General features: G+C 50.9%; 1 protein-coding gene across 2 annotated transcripts in view; it reads right to left on the reverse strand.

The window, feature by feature from the left end:
• The window catches only part of CCDC127 (coiled-coil domain containing 127), a 183768-nt gene extending 175266 nt beyond the window's left edge, over positions 1-8502 (reverse strand). The window contains exons 1-2 of one of the 2 annotated variants that reach the window (XM_044294249.1): positions 8439-8502; positions 8038-8294 (exon numbers count right to left, since the gene is read on the reverse strand). The gene's annotated coding sequence lies outside the window, so the exon portion shown is untranslated. Of the gene's footprint in view, positions 1-8037 lie in introns of both variants that reach the window. The other variant, XM_044294248.1, reaches the window with a different exon arrangement.
• Positions 8503-15500: the final 6998 nt, after the last annotated feature.

A 15500-nucleotide genomic window follows, 5' to 3' on the forward strand; every position in this document is an offset into this window, starting at 1 on the left:
GCACACCCCACCGCTGATCAACTTCGGACGGTTGATCAGCGAGTTTGAATTTATTTTTTTTATTTTTTAATTCACATTTTTGTGGCTTTCTTTAATTTTAATTTTTTTGTCTGTTAGGTTTAGGGTAAGCTTGCGAACACCCATTCCCACACACATACGCACACCAAATAAAGTTTATCACGCACACACACACTCCTCTATGGCCCACCGGATGTTCTCGGCTGATGAGGCATAAGCCCAGCTTGCCTCCGAATCTGAGAGCCCCAGTGAGGACGAGGATGACCCCACTTTCCTTTTGTCATCCGAGTCCTCCTCATCATCTAGCAATGATGATGAGACCCCAAGGCGGCGAAGACGCTGCCAGGCGGAGCAAGGGGACCTCCATGCTAGGGACCCTGTGGCCCACACTAGTACGAGAAGCTCTGGGGCTCGTACTAGTTTTCCGGCCCACCAGTTAAGTCCACCGGAGCCCCCTACCGGTGAACTTGTCTGGTATACCCAACAGCGTTTTGAGCCCGTGATTCCTGATTTTGTAGGGCAACCGGGAATCCAGATTTCCAAAACGTCCTCATCTTGGCTGCACAGACCGGAGTCCAGCCACCAGGCCTAGCCAAAAAGGAGCCCGGGTGTTAAGCAACGAACTGTGGGGCGTACAGGTTCGTCTGCTCCCACATAAGATTCACAAAGTGGTCACTGAAAAAAAAGACTAAAGTAGTTGTATTCAGGGAAGCCCACTGTGGAAATCTGGATTCCTGGTTGGCCTACAAAACCAGGAATCACGAGCTCAAAACGCTGTGGGGTATACCAGACAAGTTCACCGGTAGGGGGCTCCGGTAGACTTAAATGGTGGGCTGGAAAACTAGTACGAGTCCCAGAGCTTCTCGTACTAGTGTGGGCCACAGGGTCCCTAGCATGGCGGTCCTTTTGCTCCGCCTGGCGGCGTCTCCACCGCCTTGGGGTCTCATCATCATTGCTAGATGATGAGGACGCAGATGACAAAAGGAAAGTGGGGTCATCCTCGTCCTCCCTGGGGCTCCTCAGCCGAGAACATCCGGCGGGCCGGGGGAGTGGGTATGTGCGTGATAAACTTTATTTGGTGTGCGTGGGGTACAGGTGTTTGCGAACTTACCCTAAACCTAACAGACAAAAATAAATAAATAAGGCCCAAAAATGTAAAAATAAAAAAATAAAAAAATTCTAACTCGCTGATCAACCGTCCGAAGTTGATCAGCGGTGGTGTGTGCGATGCGCTAACAGTGGCCGAGGTCCCGGCCACAGTCAGCGTACGCAGAAAAAAAAAAAAATATATGCTTGTGCCCCCACCTGTGGGGGTCTAGGGTCAGGGTTAAAAACATGGGGTGGAAAATGGGCGGGGTTTTAGCAAATCAAGCGCGCAATATCTCGGAAACCAAAGCGGCGCAAATGTTCACATTTTTGCAGCACAAACAAATGGTGTATTTCTTTTTGACATTTAAGAACATGAGGTGGAAAGTGGGCGGGGCTTCTTAAAAATCTAACGCGCAATATCTCAGGAACCGAACCGGCACAAACGTTCATTTTTGCGGCACAAACGAAAGGTGTATTTATTTTGAAATTTAAGAACATGGGATGCCAACTTCACACAGGTCATTTTTCTGTACTTAATGGAGATCAGGGATGGGATGGTATAGTGTCCTCTGGTGTTAGGTGAGTGGCATGCAGAGCACCCACATTGGGGCAGAAAATCAGCCCGAGCCTATTCTCTGGAGTCTGAACACACAAAACCACAGCAGACTTGGTTATCCTATAATGGTAACTACAGATGTGGCAGCAATAGGTACATTTGCTGTAGATATATGGAGACCAGCAAGAGTGTTATTTCAACAGCTAATGGGGAAAAAAAATAAAATAAAAATCACACAAAATAAAACAGCTTATTAACTGCAATACAGAATTCCGTTTATGTTATAACATGCAAGGAACGTCTATTACAATATCTGGGTGAGAGAAATATCTCTGTAAATTGACAACTTTGCATATAAAATTTTTAAAACGTCAATTTACTGAGATATTTCTCACACACAGTATGGGTATATGTAAAAATACACCCCAAAACACATTGCCCTACTTCTTCTGAGTACGGCGATACCACATGTGTGACACTTTTTTGCAGCCTAGGTGCGCAAAGGGACCCAAATTCCAATGAGTATCTTTAGGATTTCACAGGGCATTTTTCCGCATTTGGATTCCAAACTACTTCTCACGCTTTAGGGTCCCTAAAATGCAGTATAAATACCCCACAAGTGAGCCCAAGTTTTTTTTTTTTGTTGGGGCACAAGTTAGCGGAAAATGATTTATTTATTTTTTCCCTTACAAAGTCTCATATTCCACTAACTTGTGACATAAAATAAAATTTTGCATGAACCTCACGGAATACCTTGGGGTGTCTTCTTTCCAAAATGGGGTCACATGTGGGGTATTTATACTGCCCTTGCATTTTAGGGGCCCTAAAGAGAGAGAAGAAGTCTGGAATCCAAATGTCTAAAAATGCCCTCCTAAAAGGTACTCATTGGAATTTGGGCCCCTTTGTGCATCTTGGCTGCAAAAAAGTGTCACACGTGTGGTATCGCTGTACTCAGGAGAAGTAGGGCAAAGTGTTTTGGGGTGTATTTTTACATATACCCATACTGTGTGTGAGAAATATCTCTGTAAATGACAATTTTACATTTTTTTTATACAAAGTTGTCAATTAAGGCTAGGTCTACACAACGACATTTGTTGCGTGATAGATAGGGCACAACATTTTGTTGCACTAATGTCGCGCAAGAATTTTTATAATGGCAGTCTATGGTGTTGCACTGCAACATGCGACATGCTGCGACGCGACAGTCGCAGAAAAATCCATCTCGAATGCAACAAAATGTCGTCATGTAGACCTAGCCTTACAGAGATATTTTTCTCTCACCCAGCATGGGTATATGTAAAAATACACCCCAAAACACATTGCCCTACTTCTCCTGAGTACGGCGATACCACGTGTGACACTTTTTTGCAGCCAAGATGCACAAAGGGGCCCAAATTCCAATGAGCACCTTTAGGTGTCCGTGTTTTGCGGATCCGCAAAACACATACAGACGTCTGAATAGAGCCTTACAGAGGGGTGATCAATGACGGGGTGATCAGGGAGTCTATAGGGGGTGATCAGGAATTAATAAGTGACAGGGGGGTGTAGTGTAGTGATTGGTGCTACTTACAGAGCTGCCTGTGTCCTCTGGTGGTCGATCCAAGCAAAAAGGACCACCAGAGGACCAGGTAGCAGGTATATTAGATGCTGTTAACAAAACAGCGTCTAATATACCTATTTAGGAGAAAATTAAATAAATAAAATCGCATCTACAGCCTGCCAGCAAATGATCGCCGCTGGCAGGCTGTAGATCAACTAGTTTACCTTGCGACCCTGTGAACGCGTCTCTCTAGAGATGACGCTCTAACGAGGAATAACCCGGCGGCCCGCAGGACGCATCCCTGCGTTAGGTGGTCAGGAGGTGGTTAATATAAATGCCTATTCTTGTCCGCAAAGGGCGGACAAGAATAGGACAGGTTATATTTTTTTTGCGGGGCCACGGAACGGAGCAACAGATGCGGACAGCATCTTTTGTGACCCCATTAAAGTGAATGGGTCCGCATCCGAGCCGCCAAAACGCTGGCTCGGATGCGGACCTTAAAAACGGCCGTGTGCATGAAGCCTTATGCCTCAATCACATTTCAGAGTTTTGATAAGTGATTTCCATCAGTGATTGTGAGCCAAAACCAGATGTGGCTCTAAACACAGAACAGGTGCAGATCTTTCCTTATGCCGAATGCACACGGCCGTGTTCCGCGGCCGTGAGCGGTCCGTGGTATGCCGGCCTGGATTCCTGCTGACAGCAGGAGCGCACGGCGTCATTGGTTGCTATGATGCCGTGCGCTTCATGCCACCGCTGCACTACAGTAATGTATAGATCATACGAGTGTATTACTGTATTGCAGCGGCGGCATGAAGCGCACGGTGTCATAGCAACCAATTACGCTGTGCGCTCCTGCTGTCAGCAGCAATCCAGGCCGGCATACCACGGACCGCTCACGGCCGTGTGCATTCTGCCTTATACATTATATCTGTGGAGGCTCTGATCTTAGTTTTGGCTGTCAATCACCGATGGAAAACACTGACTGAAACACTGACGTGTGAATGAGGCATAACGGCTCATGCACATGAGCGTGTGTGGCCCTTACCTGTGCCCCAGACCACAAATAGCGGTCTGCAATGCACGGTCACCGGCTGTGTGCCTGCTGCTTGCCGATCTGTTAACTTGAATGCTTACGCGATCCGCAACATTCAGTCCACACCACAATTTTTTTTTTAAATAGGACGTTCTATTTTTTTTTTTTTTAAGGTGCGGAGACACAGGGGGCGAAATCCCACAGAAGCAATCCGTAGTGCTTCCGTTGGCTTCCACTCCGTATTTTGTGGATTGTGGACGCGCTGTTTGCAGTCCGCACACATTCAATTCATGAGCCCCGAGACAGTTTTTTTCAGCCTAGGACAGTTTTCATAAATAAAGTCCAATGGGCATGTGAATAGCAGAACACGGATAGCACCCATGTGGTTTAAACTGACCACTAGTAGGGGATGCTCTGAAAAATCCCTTTTCAGGCTAGCAGTTATTTATTTTATAACTTATCACTATTAGCCCCCTTAAGGGGCTAGAACCTGGGGTCTTTTAATCCATTGTCCTATTCACCCTGACAGAGCAATATCAGGGTGAATAGGACTTTACACTGTCCCTGATGCTCAGTGCTTTGTGCACACAGCAGCAGGGAGCTTACCATGGCATCCAAGGCTTCAGTAGGATCCTGGCTGCCATAGTAACTGATCCGAGCCCCATGATTACACTGCTGGGGCTCCGATCTGAAGCTGCCACCCATGAATAGGAGGAACGTGGAGGGGGAGGGGACCCTGAGGCCATTGGGCCACCAATGGAGATAATTTACGCCTAAATACAAATATAGGTCGGGGTGTGATTGAAAAACCGCCATACTTATTGGCATGGGAGAAAGAACTAGATATGGAGCTTTCAGAGCAAGAAACCAAACAAATATTAGCAACGTCACACGGATTTACACAATGCTTACGTATGCAAGAGAATCATTTTAAACTACTTGTAAGGTGGTATAGAACGCCTGAGTTCTTGTTCGAGAGAGGTCTTTCTGAGTCCCGGCGGTGCTGGAGATGTGAAGGAGGGGTGGGATCCTTATCTCATATTTGGTGGTCATGCCCCCAGATTAGAAAATACTGGGAAGATGTAAATAAGGCAATTAAAAAAATAGCGCTACCTGATTTTGAGATAACTGTTGAGATGATAGTTCTCTCGAAATCTTCCTCACTTTACACCCCTTCAAAGAAAAACCTAATAACTCATTTATTAGCAATAGCTAAATCCCTCATACCGCTACATTGGCTGGACACAAAACCTCCCACAATTCAAGAATGGAAAGCTAAGGTAGATCAAATCTACAATTTCGAGGAGATGACTAGCTGGATAAACAGGAGTCATGATAGGTTCCTCAAGACATGGAAACTTTGGGATCTGGTGAAAGCTGATGGATAGGGAGTTTGGGAGAATAGGATATCAAGACTACTTGCACAATATATGTTAATCGAGATGTCCTAACCAATTTAATGCTCATGGCTTGAGACTATCTCTTTGGAAACCCTAGGAGAGTTAGAATACTTTACCTCCCCCCCCCCCCTCTTCCCCGCCCACTCCTTCCCCTCCGACCCCTTTCCCCTCTCTCTCACTTTCCCCCATATCTGGTTTTTGTTTTGTTATTGTGGTCCTGTTGGCCACGAGTACTAATGGTGAAGTCAGTCATTTGGGTCAGAGGATGCTGATTAAGCTACAGTCGATATAAGACCAAAGGGATAATGGTGTATCCTTGCTTTTACTTTACCACTTCGACCTTTGAATATGAATATTTTCTGTCAGATATATGTACTGTACTGTCTTTTGCACGATTGGCAAGAATTGTATTTGCAAATGACTTTGTATTGATATATATACTTTTTTGAAAATAAAGAATATATATAAAAAAATAATAATAAATACAAATATAGGCTACGAGTGCCGGCCATATCACATACCCAGCCTCAATGACAGGGCTCAGCGATCAGTCAAACCAGAGCAATTAACCCCTCAGGTGCGCAGTAGCACAGCCTAGTATCAGTAGATAGAAAATCCCGGTATCGTATCAATCCGGGTCTAAAAGTATTGATTGGTTATCAATAGTTTGATACCCGGTGCAACCCTAGTAGAAACCACCCATAAATGACCTCATTTTAGAAACTACACCCCTCAAGTTATTGAATTAAAGGAAAATAATATCCACTACCCTAATTCTGCAGTTTACAGAACACCCGCCCACCATAACATCTCACAATTGAAATTTCAAATAATTGAACAGGTATTACCCCCGAGAAGAGGAGGAGACAGATCCAGGATGCTAAAATACAGGGAGGCATTCTGGATCCATACTCTACAAACCCTGTCTCCCAAAGGATTAAACAGGGAATATGAACTCTATGCATTTATGTGATTCCATGATGTCTCCAGCCGAGATCAATTACCCGACGGTTACTACTAAGAATCATTCTATGTTTATGCAAAGTAGTTAATGTCTATGTGAAGCAGGCATTTCCATATAATTATCACACTGTCAGTATTACATATGATCACAGTCTATCCATCTGTCATTTCTCCTCTAACACTTATTTTTTATATTTTCACCATCCCTACAGGTATCCTAGTAGATCCATTAGGATCCTGCCGCAGGAGGTATCCTTTTTCACAAATGTAATACTTCTCTTATAGTTATTAGTTTTTTCCCACACCAGCTCCTATCCAGTACGCTCCTCCGGCGTCACTTCCGGTCTTTGGAACGCACTTCCTGTCAGATGGAACGCATCTTGCGTTCCACCGCCCGCTTCCGCTCTCCTGGAACGCACGCCGGCCGCACTACCTGTTTCAGAGACGGCTGTCCTTCCTGTGCCGCGAACAGACCAAAAGCGGCACCGCGACACCAGAGACACAGCTACAGATGTACTGTGTGGCGGCCGGAGCATCCATCTTTCCTAAACCCTTCACCTTTTGGCGGCATAGGTAAGAAAAAACGCATTAGCTTTAGCGATGCTTTACCCCTTCTGGTCTTAACTTTTAGAGATTTAATGCCACATGAAAATAGTTTAAATAACGTGTCATCAGAGAATACAATCATTTCAAAGATCTAGCTGTCTCCAGATATTTTGATGAAATTCCCATTAATGTATGTGGATATTTTCCTTAATTTCGAATCAACAGACATAAATGTCATGATTTATTTACCGATATGCACTGTTTTTATTATTTTGTATAGAAATAAGACGGCTAGTTTTGCTGCAATTAATGTATCACAAATGTAACATGTAAACTGTAAATCATGTATGCATAGACTGACTGTTGTAAAAATTAATTTTTCTAGTGCCTGATGAAGGCCCAATAAGGCCGAAAACGTTTGCATATATTGCCGTCTTTTTCCTAATAAATTAACTCACGGAAAAAGAAAACACCTTCTTGCTGTGATTTTTGTATTATTATATTATTAGTGGTCAGGAAAGCTCATTATTAGCTTTCTTAGAGAGAAAATGCATGAAAACTGCAAGTTTTAAAGCATTATTTTGGTAATCACGTGTTACACTCTATCCACTGGAATATTGGGTGTCTGCCAGAGTAGAGTTGTTCTTGTGATCAGTTGGGGTCCCAGCAGATCCTCAGTGATCTAGCAGCTATCCCTTATCCAGTAGATAAAGGAGAACTTTCGCTATTGCCAGAAATTAATACAAAATTAGAAAATGGTTACAGGAATTTGCTAGACATCTTGCCTAAACAAAAGTCCAAACAATTCTGTTTGCCGTGTAACATACTCGGTAAGCAGATTAACAAACTGTACTTGACGTCCTCACTTGTTCACAGTCCAGCAACTCACCAACAGAAAGCGCCCACCAGATACCAGTCAGCTGACAACAACGTGCGACTCCTTAGTTACTCATCACGGAAACGAAGACTGAACCATTTGCAGGCGCACCTAGGGGTGGACGCTGAGACTCCATGCTGCAAATTCCTTATGAAGTAGGTTCGCCTACGTTATAATTATTGCACAGTACTATAGTGTCAGGTAATCCTCATTTGTATTCAAAGTACTGTTGCAATTTAAAGTGTGCACATCCTTTCGTAGAGTCCTTTCTATAAAAAAAAAAAAAAAGGCTGGTCAGGACTGAAAACAGCACAGTAGATACGCTTTTCCTTGCAACCTCCATGAACCTGCTGACTTCACAATATATCACGTGACATTGCAAGGTCACGTAGATCGGTGTTCTATTTCCCTACCCTCGTCACTTCATACTCGGTAAAGGCTAAATCCCATGACTCGGAGGGACCTTGTGACGTCAAGGAGTCACGAGACATAGTGCTGGCGGCGGGAGGAGGGAAGAACTTTGCGGATACGTGTGTGTGGGGGGGGGGGGCGAACATGCTCTCGGGGGGGGGGGGGGGCGAACATGCTCTCGGGGGGCGAACATGCTCTCGGGGGGGGGGGGGGGGGGCGAACATGCTCTCGGGGGGGGGGGGGGCGAACATGCTCTCGGGGGGGGGGGGGGCGAACATGCTCTCTGGGGGGGGGGGGGGGGGGCGAACATGCTCTCTGGGGGGGGCGAACCGCTCTCTGGGGGGGGGGGCGAACATGCTCTCTGGGGGGGGGGGGGGGGGGGCGAACATGCTCTCTGGGGGGGGGGGGGGCGAACATGCTCTCTGGGGGGGGGGGGGGGCGAACATGCTCTCTGGGGGGGGGCGAACATGCTCTCTGGGGGGGGGGCGAACATGCTCTCTGGGGGGGGGCGAACATGCTCTCTGGGGGGGGGGGGGCGAACATGCTCTCTGGGGGGGGGGGGCGAACATGCTCTCTGGGGGGGGGGCGAACATGCTCTCTGGGGGGGGGGCGAACATGCTCTCTGGGGGGGGGGGCCAACATGCTCTCTGGGGGGGGGCGAACATGCTCTCTGGGGGGGGGCGAACATGCTCTCTGGGGGGGGGGGCGAACATGCTCTCTGGGGGGGGCGAACATGCTCTCTGGGGGGGGGGGCGAACATGCTCTCTGGGGGGGGGGGCGAACATGCTCTCTGGGGGGGGGGGCGAACATGCTCTCTGGGGGGGCGAACATGCTCTCTGGGGGGGGGGGGGCGAACATGCTCTCTGGGGGGGGGGGGGCGAACATGCTCTCTGGGGGGGGGGCGAACATGCTCTCTGTGGGGGCTGGCGAACATGCTCTCTGGGGGGGGGCGAACATGCTCTCTGGGGGGGGGGGGCGAACATGCTCTCTGGGGGGGGGCGAACATGCTCTCTGGGGGGGGAACATGCTCTCTGGGGGGGGGCGAACATGCTCTCTGGGGGGGGGGGCGAACATGCTCTCTGGGGGGGGGGGCGAACATGCTCTCTGGGGGGGGGGGGGGCGAACATGCTCTCTGGGGGGGGGGGGCGAACATGCTCTCTGGGGGGGGGGGCGAACATGCTCTCTGTGGGGGGCTGGCGAACATGCTCTCTGGGGGGGGGGCGAACATGCTCTCTGGGGGGGGGGGGCGAACATGCTCTCTGGGGGGGGGGGGCGAACATGCTCTCTGGGGGGGGGGGGCGAACATGCTCTCTGGGGGGGGGCGAACATGCTCCTCTGGGGGGGGGCGAAACATGCTCTCTGGGGGGGGGGGGGCGAACATGCTCTCTGGGGGGGGGGGGCGAACATGCTCTCTGGGGGGGGGGGCCAACATGCTCTCTGGGGGGGGGGGCGAAAATGCTCTCTGTGGGGCTGGCGAACATGCTCCTCTGGGGGGGGCGAACTGCTCTCTGGGGGGGGGCGAACATGCTCTCTGGGGGGGGGGGCGAACATGCTCTCTGGGGGGGGGGCGAACATGCTCTCTGGGGGGGGGGGCGAACATGCTCTCTGGGGGGGCGAACATGCTCTCTGGGGGGGGGGCGAACATGCTCTCTGGGGGGGGGGCGAACATGCTCTCTGGGGGGGGGGGCGAACATGCTCTCTGGGGGGGGGGGCGCGAACATGCTCTCTGGGGGGGGGGGCGAACATGCTCTCTGGGGGGGGGGGGCGAACATGCTCTCTGGGGGGGGGGCGAACATGCTCTCTGTGGGGGGCTGGCGAACATGCTCTCTGTGGGGGGGGCGAACATGCTCTCTGCGGGGGGGCGAACATGCTCTCTGCGGGGGGGGCGAACATGCTCTCTGTGGGGGGGGCGAACATGCTCTCTGTGGGGGGTGGGGGGGGGCGAACATGCTCTCTGTGGGGGGGGGGGCGAACATGCTCTCTGGGGGTGGGAACATGCTCTCTGGGGGGGGGGCGAACATGCTCTCGGGGGGGGGGGGGCGAAACATGCTCTCTGGGGGGGGGGCGAACATGCTCTCTGGGGGGGGGGCGAACATGCTCTCTGGGGGGGGCGAACATGCTCTCTGCGGGGGGGGCGAACATGCTCTCTGGGGGGGGGGGCGAACATGCTCTCTGGGGGGGGGCGAACATGCTCTCTGTGGGGGGCTGGCGAACATGCTCTCTGTGGGGGGGGGCGAACATGCTCTCTGCGGGGGGTGGGGGGCGAACATGCTCTCTGCGGGGGGTGGGGGGGGCGAACATGCTCTCTGCGGGGGGGCGAACATGCTCTCTGCGGGGGGGGCGAACATGCTCTCTGTGGGGGGGGCGAACATGCTCTCTGTGGGGGGTGGGGGGGGGGGGCGAACATGCTCTCTGCGGGGGGCTGGCGAACATGCTCTCTGTGGGGGGCTGGCGAACATGCTCTCTGTGGGGGGCTGGCGAACATGCTCTCTGTGGGGGGGGCGAACATGCTCTCTGTGGGGGGGGCGAACATGCTCTCTGTGGGGGGGGGCGAACATGCTCTCTGTGGGGGGTGGGGGGGGGCGAACATGCTCTCTGCGGGGGTGGGGGCGAACATGCTCTCTGCGGGGGGGGGCGAACATGCTCTCTGCGGGGGGGGCGAACATGCTCTCTGTGGGGGGTGGGGGGCGAACATGCTCTCTGTGGGGGGTGGGGGGGGGCGAACATGCTCTCTGTGGGGGGTGGGGGGGGGCGAACATGCTCTCTGTGGGGGGGTGGGGGGGGCGAACATGCTCTCTGGGGGGGGGCGAACATGCTCTCTGCGGGGGGGGGCGAACATGCTCTCTGTGGGGGGGGGGCGAACATGCTCTCTGTGGGGGGGGCGAACATGCTCTCTGTGGGGGGGGCGAACATGCTCTCTGTGGGGGGGGGCGAACATGCTCTCTGTGGGGGGGGGGCGAACATGCTCTCTGTGGGGGGGGGCGAACATGCTCTCTGTGGGGGGGCGAACATGCTCTCTGTGGGGGGGCGAACATGCTCTCTGCGGGGGGGGCGAACATGCTCTCTGTGGGGGGTGGGGGGGGCGAACATGCTCTCTGTGTGTGGGGGGGGCGAACGTGAAGTGTGTGGGGGGGGTAAACATGCTCTCTGTGGGGGGGGCGAACATGTGAAGTGTGTGGGGGGGCGAACATGCGAAGTGTGTGTGGTGGGGGGGCGAACATGTGAAGTGTGGGGGGGGGGAATGAAATGGTGCCACCCCTTCCCACTCGCTGGACAGGAAGGGGGGGGAGAGTCTTGTGGGTGTCCCATACAGTAGAATGGCTCCTTGTGGCCGCCCCCATACAGTGGAACACCTTGTGGCCCCAAATGTATTTTTTTTTTTAATTCTAAATGGGTATTGCAATGAATTTCTTTAAGGGGTTTTCCCATCTCAGATAATGGGTGCATATCGCTAGGCTATGCCCACATTATCTAATAGGTGCGGGTTCCACCGCTGGGACCTGCACCTATATCGAGAACGGCGCCTTCCATTCATTGAGAATAGCTGAGAGCTATGAAATGGAGCATTGGCCGTTCATGCGTTTCATTCACATCTGCGCTGAGCAGCGCTTGGTGGTGGACAGACCCCTGGAAATCCACAGCGCTCCCCTCTTCGTTCTCCAGAGGTGGGACCCGCACCTATCAGACAATGGGGGCATATCCTAGCGATATGCTCCCATTGTCTGTGATGGGAAAACCCCTTTAATGTCGTTATCGTGTGAATTTTTGATATTGCCCAACCCTAGACCACCATGGTGACTTCTCTCTGCAGAGTTTGTCAAACAGACATCTTAGTTTCCTACTTTTCCATCATCCTGAAAATACTGGTACCACACAGAGTGCGCAAGTACAAAAAATACCCCCTTAACTTTAAGATCAGACCCCCCCCCCCCATATATCAGACCTCAGATGAGACCCCCTTTAGGCCTGCATGTCAGAAAGCCCTCCATGTATTAGACCTCAGACCAGACCTCTCAGCCCCAATCTCAAGACCCCCTTATATCAGACAACCCCCATTAGACCTCCATATCAACCTCATTACACCTCTGGGCCCCCATTAGATCTACAGACCCCCATATCAGATTTCAGACTAGACCCCATTAGACCGCCAGACCTCAGACCACACTCTTATTAGCCCCCCACAAACCAGACCTCATGAGACCCATATCAGACCACTGTAAGACTTCTAGGACGGACCCCCCCCCCCCCCCCCCCCCCCCATATTGGACCTCCAGAGGATAGATCATCAGTTTAAACAAAGTGCAGAACCCCTTTAAATACTGACCAACGATTCTGCCCTTTGATCAGTGCTCGTTTGCATTGGCCTTTTACACAGGTGGATGCAAACGATCACCGTCTACTGAGCGATCCTGCCCCTGCATACTTCTGTATACTGTTGGCAGCGTGCCGTCCTGGTTACACGGTACAACCCACTGCCGACACTATAGAGAAGTCTGCAGGGTCCAGATGTTACAGCGCACGGTCAGTGCCTACAGTACATGCACAGCCAGCAACGGTTCGTCAATTGATTGAAGGGCCTCTGACACGGCCCGATTAGCGGTGACCAGCATTCATATAAACACTTGTTGCCCAATAATCCCTCCTTTTAATTCAGCCCTGAGGGTACATTGACACTAACAGATTATCTGGCGGATTTTATAACCAATTATTGTTCAAATGGCTGTTATCGCACATCTTATGTTACACAGGAATTATTGGTCTAATTGGACAGAAATTGGTGACATAATCTGATGGTGTAAATGCACTATTCTGACCACTCCTTATCTTCTTGTCCCTGATCCACAATGATGGTCTTCAGTCTGAGACAGGGCAGAATGCAGTTTCTGGTAATGGACTCTGGTGACCTGATCTTTTACTCAAAACCACTTGTTTTATTTTTAACAGGCAACAGCCATGCTCCGAAGCAGATGTCACCGTGACGGGAGAGACGGATGAAGAGCCTGTCTGCGCAGAGGGTTACCAAATGTTATTACATGTTAGATATATTTTATGTAATTAAATTATTTATTTAAAAAAAGGTGTATTTTTATTGATTAAAAAAAATTTAAATTTATTTTAAAAAAAATAGCACATAGGGACTTTTAGATTTAGTTTACAATAACCAGAGGTCGCAATAACACCTGTACAAGCGTCGCTTATTCAGGCCATTTTACTACCTGGAAAAAGTCTGACGTACCAATACACCTTAGACTTTTCCCTGCTTTTCATCAGCATGGGGCGCTATGAACGGCACAGACAGCGCATCGATACTGCCTGCAGTAACCAATAGCAAAGCTCAAGACAGCAAAAAGCTTTGCTATTGGTTAGTATGGGCAGGCGCAGGAGCGATACAGGTCCTGCATCAGGGGAAGCCGGCGGACGCTGGAAGGAGGAGGGGCTGGCTCCCGGGGGATGTTTGAATATGAAGTGCCGGCAGGGCCGTTTGAAGGAATTTGGGGGCCCCAAGCAAAATAGACATGGAGGCCCCCCCCTCCACACCTTACGCACGCAAAGCCTACAGGAACCACAGTATAGCCATACAGTTTAAGTTCACCCACACTTTATATAAATAAAAAAGGAGGTTTACAGTGCAAATACTGCTGTTGCATTTAATGTGCATGAAATTTGAACAGTGCCATCCGCAGATCCCCCTCCCCTAAACAGTGCCATCCACAGATCTCCCCCCTAAACAGTGCCATCCACAGATCCCCCCTCCCCTAAACAGTGCCATCCACAGATCCCCCCTAAACAGTGCCATCCACAGATCCCCCCTAAACAGTGCCATCCACAGATCCCCCCTCCCCTAAACAGTGCCATCCACAGATCCCCCCTAAACAGTGCCATCCACAGATCCCCCCCTAAACAGTGCCATCCACAGATCCCCCCTAAACAGTGCCATCCACAGATCCCCCCTAAACAATGCCATCCACAGATCCCCCCCTAAACAGTGCCTTCCACAGATCCCCCCTCCCCTAAACAGTGCCATGATGGCACTGTTTAGGGGAGGGGGGATCTGTGGATGGCACTGTTTAGGGGGGATCTGTGGATGGCACTGCTTAGGGGGGATCTGTGGATGGCACTGCTTAGGGGGGATCTGTGGATGGCACTGTTTAGGGGGGATCTGTGGATGGTACTGTTCAGGGGAGGGGGGATCTGTGGATGGCACTGTTTAGGGGGGATCTGTGGATGGCACTGTGGGGGGATCTGTGGATGGCACTGTTTAGGGGAGGGGGGGTCTGTGGATGGCACTGTGGGGGGATCTGTGGATGGCACTGTTTTTAGGGGAGGGGGGATCTGTGGAAGGCACTGTTTAGGGGGGATCTGTGGATGGCACTGTTTAGGGGGGAGATCTGTGGATGGCACTGTTTAGGGGAGGGGGAATCTGTGGATGGCACTGTGGGGGGATCTGTGGATGGCACTGTTTAGGGGAGGGGGGATCTGTGGATGGCACTGTGGGGGGATCTGTGGATGGCACTGTTTAGGGGAGGGGGGATCTGTGGATGGCACTGTAGGGGGATCTGTGGATGGCACTGCCATCCACAGATCCCCCTACAGTGCCATCCACAGATCCCCCTCCCCGACGCTCAAAGCAGTATATTTATACACTAATCAGTAACTACTTTAACTTTAATCATTGCTCATTGCTGAGCTCTTTACTTGGATTATTTGGATATCTTACTTTGTCTTAGCTCCGGTAACAGCAGGCAGTGCAGGCGGCGCTCACTCACTGACGTCACGTGCCTGCGCCGCCTAGTGGGAGGAGCAGGCGCGTGACGTCGGTCAGTGAGTGAGCGCCGCCCCCCGCACTGCCTGCTATTACCGGAGCTAAGACAAAGTAAGATATCCAAATAATCCAAGTAAAGAGCTCAGCAATGATTAAAGTTAAAGTAGTTACTGATTAGTTTATAAATATACTGCTGTGAGCGGCGTGGCCCTGTATATTCTAACCCCCAGGCAAGCGTCCCCGTCACCATAGGAACGCCTGGGGGTTAGAATATACCATCGGATTTGAGTTTTTACGATCT

The sequence above is a fragment of the Bufo gargarizans genome, chromosome 5 (assembly GCF_014858855.1).
Source record: "Bufo gargarizans isolate SCDJY-AF-19 chromosome 5, ASM1485885v1, whole genome shotgun sequence".
In the NCBI taxonomy this organism is placed as follows: Eukaryota; Metazoa; Chordata; class Amphibia; order Anura; family Bufonidae; genus Bufo; species Bufo gargarizans.